This window comes from Bombina bombina, chromosome 6, assembly GCF_027579735.1.
Source record: "Bombina bombina isolate aBomBom1 chromosome 6, aBomBom1.pri, whole genome shotgun sequence".
In the NCBI taxonomy this organism is placed as follows: Eukaryota; Metazoa; Chordata; class Amphibia; order Anura; family Bombinatoridae; genus Bombina; species Bombina bombina.
In genome coordinates this window covers 719,364,005-719,374,105 of record NC_069504.1, presented here as the reverse complement: position 1 = coordinate 719,374,105, position 10,101 = coordinate 719,364,005, and the positions used below count along the sequence as shown (strand labels likewise).

General features: G+C 41.1%; 1 non-coding gene across 1 annotated transcript; it reads right to left on the bottom strand.

The window, feature by feature from the left end:
* Positions 1-5,651: 5,651 nt before the first annotated feature.
* Positions 5,652-5,724, bottom strand: TRNAM-CAU (transfer RNA methionine (anticodon CAU)). Its single transcript has one exon. It is a non-coding gene; the product is annotated as a tRNA-Met (tRNA).
* Between the last annotated feature and the right edge of the window lie 4,377 nt (positions 5,725-10,101).

Below are 10,101 nucleotides of genomic sequence, written 5' to 3'. Positions count from 1 at the left end.
TAGGCTATATCGATTCGCCAGAGTAGCTCTTCCTTCTAGGATCCTCACTGTACTTGACTCAGCGTTACTTGAGTCGGTATTTGAGAGTTGGGACAGGACAGGCAATATGACGCTCACCAGGGAGCGTCTGTAGAAAAGGGGCTGAATCTAGCCAATGATCCCAGCCGCAAGCAGCTTCCTTCTACGACCCTTACTGCACTTGTACCTGCCAGGTAAAATTGCCACCCAGGCAGACAGGTTGTTACCTCCACCCGGTCAGGTCAGATGTAGGCTGAAACAATTCGCCAGAGTGGGTCTTTATCGGAGGAGGCTTGTTGAAAGGAAAGCCTTTTCTTTTGACATAAAACACACAAGAGACAACTGCCGAGCAGCTGCAGCCAAACGGCTAATCGAAACTTCAAACTCTCATGCTGGTCGGAACCCAGCAGAGCGCCACACTCATAAATCCTCGGCTTCTCCCAAGGCAAGAGGCGGAGAGCGGGGAGCTGATAGCACGGCGTCCTCTCACAGCACCGGCATGCAGGTGAGCTGCATGACTCCTCCCCCAGCGGAAGTTTCTCAGGAAAGTGCACCCGTTTTATATATTTCTAAGCAAAAGCTTTCTCGTAATTATGGTATTGCAGTTTATTGTAATCATTGAGTGCTAAAGGGTCGCAAGAAGCGTGTGGAAAAACCAAGGCGCAAAATAACTGCCCATGAACTGAGAAAAGTCAAGCGTGCAGCTGCCAAGATGCCACTTGCCACCAGTTTGGCCATATTTCAGAGCTGCAACATCACTGGAGTGCCCAAAAGCACAAGGTGTGCAATACTCAGAGACATGGCCAAAGTAAGAAAGGCTGAAAGACGACCACCACTGAACAAGACACACAAGCTGAAACGTCAAGACTGGGCCAAGAAATATCTCAAGACTGATTTTTCTAAGGTTTTATGGACTGATGAAATGAGAGTGAGTCTTGATGGGCCAGATGGATGGGCCCGTGGCTGGATTGGTAAAGGGCAGAGAGCTCCAGTCCGACTCAGACGCCAGCAAGGTGGAGGTGGAGTACTGGTTTGGGCTGGTATCATCAAAGATGAGCTTGTGGGGCCTTTTCGGGTTGAGGATGGAGTCAAGCTCAACTCCCAGTCCTACTGCCAGTTTCTGGAAAACACCTTCTTCAAGCAGTGGTACAGGAAGAAGTCTGCATCCTTCAAGAAAAACATGATTTTCATGCAGGACAATGCTCCATCACACGCGTCCAAGTACTCCACAGCGTGGCTGGCAAGAAAGGGTATAAAAGAAGAAAATCTAATGACATGGCCTCCTTGTTCACCTGATCTGAACCCCATTGAGAACCTGTGGTCCATCATCAAATGTGAGATTTACAAGGAGGGAAAACAGTACACCTCTCTGAACAGTGTCTGGGAGGCTGTGGTTGCTGCTGCACGCAATGTTGATGGTGAACAGATAAAAACACTGACAGAATCCATGGATGGCAGGCTTTTGAGTGTCCTTGCAAAGAAAGGTGGCTATATTGGTCACTGATTTGTTTTTGTTTTGTTTTTGAATGCCAGAAATGTATATTTGTGAATGTTGAGATGTTATATTGGTTTCACTGGTAAAAATAAATAATTGAAATGGGTATATATTTGTTTTTTGTTAAGTTGCCTAATAATTATGCACAGTAATAGTCACCTGCACACACAGATATCCCCCTAAAATAGCTATAACTAAAAACAAACTAAAAACTACTTCCAAAACTATTCAGCTTTGATATTAATGAGTTTTTTGGGTTCATTGAGAACATGGTTGTTGTTCAATAATAAAATGAATCCTCAAAAATACAACTTGCCTAATAATTCTGCACTCCCTGTATATGTTTCTAATAAAATGGCCATTTTAAATGCTTTAAAACATGTATTTTGTATGCAGATCTTTTGCAATACAGTAAAACATTAATGATGCATAAATGAAATTAAAAAACTTTCCTTTTAATAGCTGAATATCTGTAATCTGATGGTTCACTGATATCTGCTTTACTTTCTGTCTTACCATGGTGCAGAGTATACACCTCTGCCTCTCAAAACTAGCTACTAAACTGCATTATGTGGCATTTGAAATGTAGGCATGTACACTCGTGTCAATGCTGAAGATGGCGCCCGCTAGCTGCATTCAGCTATTTTCGGAGTTGGATTTCTTCTTGTGAAAGTAAACAGATCTTCGTGTTGCACTTTTAACAAAAACAAATAACTGAATGCCACTGGTGACCGCCATCTTCGGCATTCATTTTCTTAAAAATGACACAAATGCACATAACTATTAATAAGTACATTACTCCTTTTTCTCACATTCTCATGGACAGGAAAGTGGTTTTGAACACTGAAAATTAGGGGGCATTAGAAGCCTTAAAGAATATGTAAAAGGACCTGAGCATATTTCCTATTAGAATTTTTATTTTTTTAGCAAAATCAGTGGCACCATAATGCATCCATTGCAACATGCAGACAGTTTAAGTTCTCCCGAGGAAACATTCCTACTTGCAGCTGCTCAGGTCATCTTCTCCCCAACCCTCTCTCCCCTGTTAAAAAACTTCAAATTGCTTCACAAATAACATCTGTCCTCTTTACGGCTACTTAACTTTTCTCTTTATATCTGTAATGTTATAACTCACTGTTGGCTAGATTACGAGTTTTGCGTTAGGCTTAAAAAGCAGCGTTGTCCGGTCCCAACGCTGCTTTTTAACGCCCCCTGGTATTACGAGTCAGATTGCATCAGCCAATAGGATTTTCCCTACCTTAATTCCGATTGGCTGATAGAATTCTATCAGCCAATCGGAATTGAAGGGACGCCATCTTGGATGACGTCACTTAAAGGAACCTTCATTCTTCAGTCGCTGTGGAAAGAAGAGGATGCTCCGCGTCGGATGTCTTGAAGATGAACCCGCTCCACGCCGCAGGATGGATGAAGATAGAAGATGCCGTCTGGATGAAGACTTCTGTCCATCTGGAGGACCACTTCTGCCCGTCTGGAGGACCACTTCTGCCGGATTCGTTGAGGACTTCGGCCCGGTTGGATGAAGACTTCTCCCGGTAAGGTGATCTTCAAGGGGTTAGTGTTAGTTTTTTTTAAGGGGGTACTGGGTGGGTTTTAGAGTAGGGTTGGTTGTGTGGGTGGTGGGTTTTAATGTTGGGGGGGGATTTGTAATTTTTTTTACAGGTAAAAGAGCTGATTACTTTGGGGCAATGCCCCGCAAAAGGCCCTTTTAAGGGCTATTTGTAATTTAGTGTAGGGTAGGGCTTTTTTATTTTGGGGGGGCTTTTTTATTTTGTTAGGGGGATTAGATTAGGTGTAATTAGTTTAAAAATCTTGTAATTTGTTTATTATTTCCTGTAATTTAGTGTTTTTTTTTTTGTACTTTAGCTAATTTTATTTAATTGTATTTAATTTAGGGAATTCATTTAATTATAGTGTAGTGTTAGGTGTTAGTGTAACTTAGGTTAGGTTTTATTTTACAGGTACTTTTGTATTTATTTTAGCTAGGTAGTTTATTAAATAGTTAAAGGGACATAATACTCATATGCTAAATCACTTGAAACTGATGCAGTGTAACTGTAAAAAGCTGACAGGAAAATATCACCTGAGCATCTCTATGTAAAAAAGGAAGATATTTTACCTCACAATCTCCTCAGCTCAGCAGAGTAAGTTTTGTGTAAAAAGTTATACTCAGCTGCAGCCCAGCTGCAGGTAAAAAAAATAAAACAATTCAGAAATGAACAGCAGCCAATCAGCATCAGCAGTGCTGAAGTCATGAACTCTTTTACTGTGATCTCATGAGATTTGACTTAACTCTCATGAGATTTCATTGTAAACTTCCCTAAACTGAATAGGGCAATAACACGAGAGTGCACGAGGCTCATCCTTTCGGCTGTCCAAGGACAGACATACTAATATGCTGCTTAGAAATCGTTTACAATGGGATGTGGCTACTAAGGAACTTTTGAGGTAAAATATCTTTCTTTTTTACGTAGAGATGTTCAGGTGATATTTTCTAGTCAACTATTTACAGCTATACTGCATCACTTTCAAGTGTTTAAACATTTGGGTATTATGACCCTTTAATAACTATTTAATAACTATTCTACCTATTTAAAATAAATACAAACTTGCCTGTAAAATAAAAATAAACCCTAAGCTAGATACAATGTAACTATTAGTTATATTGTAACTAGCTTAGGGTTTATTTTACAGGTAAGTATTTAGTTTTAAATAAGAATAATTTAGTTGATTATAATAATTTTATTTAGATTTTTTTTAAATTATATTTAAGTTGGGGGGGTTAGGGTTAGACTTAGGTTTAGGGGTTAATATGTTTATTATAGTGGCGGCGACGTTGGGGACAGCAGATTAGGGGTTAATAAGTGTAGGTAGGTTGCAGCGACATTGAGGGCAGCAGATTAGGGGTTAATAAATGTAATGTAGGTGTCGGCAATGTTGTGGGCGGCAGATTAGGGGTTAATAAGTGTAAGATTAGGGCTGTTTAGACTCAGGGTTCATGTTAGGGTGTTAGGTGTAGAGATACATTTTATTTCCCCATAGGAATCAATGGGGCTGCGTTAGTGAGTTATACGCTGCATTTTTGTAGGTGTTAGACTTTTTTTCAGCCGGCTCTCCCCGTTGATTCCTATGGGGAAATCGTGCACGAGCACGTTACACCAGCTCACCGCTAACGTAAGCAGCGCTGGTATTGGAGTGAGATGTGGAGCAAAATTTTGTTCAACGCTCACTTCTTGTCTTTTACCGCCGGGTTTGTAAAAACCCGTAATCGCTGTAGGTAAGTGAGCGGTGAGCATAAACTGCTCGTTAGCACCGCATAGCCTCTAACGCAAAACTCGTAATCTAGCCGTGTGTTTGTATTACATAATAAACTGTTCTATCAGTTACTCTACAATTAATACACATAGCACTGATAAAAATAAGCCTTGTAACTCAATAGCTCCCAAGACCATTTGTATCTTGAGTGTTATTTAACTGGAATATATTTTTACTGATTCAATAACAGGTATCACTTTTTAATCAGTTGTCTGCTGATAAAATTAATTAAAGGGACATAATACTCATATGCTAAATCACTTGAAACTAATGCAGTATAACTGTAAAAAGCTGACAGGAAAATATCACCTGAGCATCTCTATGTAAAAAAGGAAGACATTTTACCTCACAATCTCCTCAGCTCAGCAGAGTAAGTTCTGTGTAAAAAGTTATACTCAGCTACTCCCAGCTGCAGGTAAAAAAAAATAAAAAATGAAGAAATGAACAGCAGCCAATCAGCATCAGCAGTGCTGAGGTCATGAACTCTTTTACTGTGATCTCATGAGATTTGACTTAACTCTCATGAGATTTCATTGTAAACTTCCCTAATCTGAATAGGGAAATAATATGAGCATGCACGAGGCTCATCCTTTCAGCTGTCCCAGGACAGACATACCAATATGCTGCTTAGAAGTCCTTTACAATTGGATGTGGCTACTGAGGAACTTTTGAGGTAAAATATCTTTCTTTTTTACATAGAGATGTTCAGGTGATATTTTCTAGTCAGCTTTTTACAGCTATGCTGCATCACTTTCAAGTGTTTAAACATTTGGGTATTATGGCCCTTTAAGAAAACAAAAGCAAGTGCCCCGTGTGAGGATCGAACTCACGACCTTCAGATTATGAGACTGACGCGCTACCTACTGCGCTAACGAGGCAGCTGGCAGAGCTAATAGAACACAGTGGCATCTGTTGTGCTCCACTAATAATAAATAATTATAATAATTGTTACTATTATAATTATTACACAAAAGTGTTATATGAACTTTGTTTTTCTGACTTTTTCACCCATTCCTGACAAAATTCACTTAGAGGTCACCAGCTGTACTGACATCACCAACCTCTACTGCTTCACCTCTTCCTATGTTATTTTATACAGGTAATTCACTAATGTTCCCTCACTTCTTCACTCCTTAATAAATCCAGCACATACAGTAATATAGGAACTGGTAAAGCTAGAGAGGTGTGGTTAGTGAAGATAAAGATACCTCTTCCCCTTTATCTCTATTTTCTTATTTCTCTCAAGCCTAATTATTTAATTTCACCTACACACACAAACACAGAAACACACAGACACACTCATACACTGAAACACACACTCACACATAAGGATTCACATGTAGACACTCTAGCAGACACGTAAAGAAACATACAAACATACTCAGACACTCAGCACTTACATTGACCTGACAATTAATGAGGTAGACTATAGTTTTGTCAAAAAAGGAGATTTACAATATAAAATATGGAATTCTGATGATCTTTTTGTCAAGGAAGATGCCAACTTTATGATGCCAACAGCATGCAGTGGCTGAAAGGAAGGACCTTGAACTGCCTAAACAATAATTTAAAGGGACAGTCTACACCAGAATATTTATTGTTTTAAAATATAGATAATCCCTTTATTACCCATACCCTAGTTTTGCATAACCAACACATTTATATTAATACACTTTTTACCTCTGTGATTATCTTGTATCTAAGCCTCTGCAAACTGCATCTTATTTCAGTTCTTTTGACAGACTTGCATTTTAGCCAATCAGTGCTGGCTCCTAGGAGCTCCACGTGCGTGAGCACAGTGTTATCTATATGAAACACATGAACTAACACCCTCTAGTGGTGAAAAACTGTCAAAATGCCCTGAGATGAGAGGCGGCCTTCAAGGGCTTAGAAATTAGCATATGAACCTCCTAGGTTCAGCTTTCAACTAAGTATACCAAGAGAACAAAGCAAAATTGGTGATAGATGTAAATTTAGAAATTGTTTAAAATTACATGCCCTATCTGAATAATGAAAGTTTGTTTTAGACTAGACAGTCCCTTTAAAGGTTAAGTGGTGGATTGGTGACTTCCGGAAAGGTCTCATTACTCTCAAAGTCTGTAAAAGGATGTGAATAATCAGTAAGTTCAAAATGTCCTAAAAAGAAACAGACAATGGACACACACACACACAAACTCAAACAAAAACTTGCACATACACCTAAGGAAACACCCACAGAGACAGCCTCAGAAAACGCACAAAGACATACACACAGGCACCCACAGAAAACACACCAATACATACACACACACACACAGAGACACCCACAGAAAACACACAAAGACATACACATACAGAGAGACACCCACAGAAAACACACAAAGACGTACATACACACACACAGAGGCTGCCAAAATTAAAAAAAAAATAATAATAGTTGTGCTTGCTTCATCAATCCCCCTGGCCCAGTGGACACCCTGACACCCTGTACTTAGTATCTCCAAAATTCATCCACTTCTAAGTGCTGACACCTCTAAACAACTAATCCACTCCCTGGTAATTTCCCTGACTTGACTACTGTAATCACCTACTATCTGGCCTTCCTTTCTCCCGCCTCTCCCCCCTTCAATCCATCCTAAATTCTTCTGCCAGGCTAATCCACATTTCCCGCCGCTCAGTATTTGCTGCCCCTCTCCTTGAGTCCCTTCACTGGCTCTCTATTCACAGCAGAATTAAATTCAAAATTCTCACCCTGACCTACAAAGTCCTTACCAACGCAGCCCCCCTACCTGTCCTCACTCATCAACAAATATACTTCAGCCCGCCGCCTAAGATCCAACAATGACCTGCTCCTTGCAACAGCTTCTCCCATGCTTTTTTTCTTTCTTCTTTTTTTGAGCACCACTGTTTACACTACTTTAGTTACCTGTAGTGAGACCTCTATTCTTTTACAGGACAAAAAAAACAACAACATGGTGTCCAACCTTGTTTGACTCACTCTAATAAGTGACAACCTTCATACTTGTCTATCCATCATATGCCATCCCAACAGGTAGTTAAACATATGTGCATGACAAAACAGAACACTTTACAGATACTTAAATTTTAGGCATACAACACCCTGCAAAACAGGTTATTTAGCACTATGAGGCCCATTTATCAAGCTCCGAACGGAGCTTGAGGGCCCGTGTTTCTGGCGAGTCTGAAGACCGCTGCTCCATAACCCTGTCCGCCTGCTCTGATGAAGCGGACAGAGATTGCCACAATTCAACCCGATCGAGTACGATCGGGTTGATTGACACCCCTCTGCTGGTGGCCGATTGGCTGCGAGTCTGCAGGGGGCGACGTTGCACCAGCAGCTCTTGTGAGCTGCTGGTGCAATGCTGAATACAGAGAGCGTATTGCTCTCCGCATTTAGAGATGTCTGTCGGACCTGATCCGACATTTGATAATTCGGCCTCTATGACTCAAACTTTTTTCCTGCGGTGTTCAAGCTTATCCTAAACCAAAAAAATCTTTACAATTTCTTTGTCTATTTAACAATCATCTACAACCTAGCAGGTACTTAGACATATGCATATAACAGATCTAACCAGATCTTGTTTGTAATCCAGGCAAGCAACCTGTGAATTCAGGGCAGCCTATAAGACAGTTGCCAATAACATAATATGTTGGAGAGGTTTTTTTTTTATTTGGATACTGTTAACAAATGCATGCATCAAAGGACAATAACTATATAATATAGACTCAAAATGACTGCAGAGCGTCTCTCTTCAGGAAAATGTCCTGAATATCACCACCTGTGTTCTCGCTTATAATCAGACAGTTTCCAATAACATAATCAGTTGGAGAGGTGTTTGATTTGGATACTGTTAACAAATGCATGCATTAAAGGACAATAACTATACAATATAGACTCAAAATGATTGCAAAGCGTCTCTCTTCAGGAAAGTGTCCTTAATATTACCACCTGTGTTCTCCCTTATAATCACTTAGGGAAAGCCTGGGAGTTTAGCCTTCAGTAAAGTCTATTCTTAGACCGTAGTTCCACACAATCTACTCCTTTCTAGATGGGCACAGAAGCACACACATTGATTATACAGGCTTTACGATCATCCTTTAGAGACAACACACCTTAGCTGTCCTCATCTGTATTGCAGGCCAAAAACCCCATTATCCTATACAGAGTGGGCTCACTTACTTTCAGCCTCAAATGCGGCCAAGCCTTTACCCAAACCTGCGGTACCTGGTTCCAGCATTTAAATAGTTAGCCCCAGTACTAAGGATGGTGTTAGATTAATGTCAGACCCAGCTAGCTTTAGTGTTATTAACACCATAGATAAAAGAATTTAAAAGCCCAGCTTAATTCTGTGAGCATGCATAGGGTGAGACTATATCTTCGTGAGTGGGGAATATAACACAGGTCACAATACCTCAATGTAACTTGATCCCAGCAGCTTGGCCAACCCTACGTACAACCCTGTTTCTCGACTTCACAATGCTCTTTCATAACAGCCTGGTGTACTAGGGTACGCTCTCTACCACTGCCGGCTAATCAGACCAATAGCGTACCTTGCTCGGGCTCTCTGCGTGGCCACTCTAAAGTCCCAGTCAAAGCGTCTTAAACTGTGGCCTTTAGTAGAGTTCTCTACATCTCTTGCTGGTCTCCCTTCTGCACGCAACTGCAAACAGTCACTTCGATCCTTGGCTTGGGCTTTTTTTCTTCCTGCTAGCTGGGTGCTAGCCAATGCTGTGACTCTCCCAGCTGGCGGTTCCTATAACTGACCCGGGCTAAGGGTCCTGTAAATGCCAGACTTTGGACCAGAATTCTTGCTGTTAGATACGGCCAGACAAGTCTACCGCTGTTCTGCTGCGTGTGCCGGGCACTCTCACTGCCAAGGCTAGCTTGTCGGGTACAGATACTTAATTTTCCTTATCGGGGCTAACAGGTTGCTTTCTCCCTGTACAGAGCACGGCTGCACGCCACCACCATGTAGCTCCTCCCCTTCCGGTCCCTCCACCTCCTCCCATGCTAGACTGCAGGACATCTCTTGTGCGGCCCCAACCCACTGGAATGCACTTCCCCACACTGCCCAACTTTGCCCTAATCTGTCCTCCTTTAAACATACTCATTAAAGCCACTTTTGTTCAAGGAAGCCTACCACACAACTCAGTAACAAATGAATTCAACTTACCTAATAATTGCCTTCATCTTAGTCTGTACTAACATCATCCTCACCCTTCCTGTTTTTCACCCTCCTACCCTTCTAGATTAT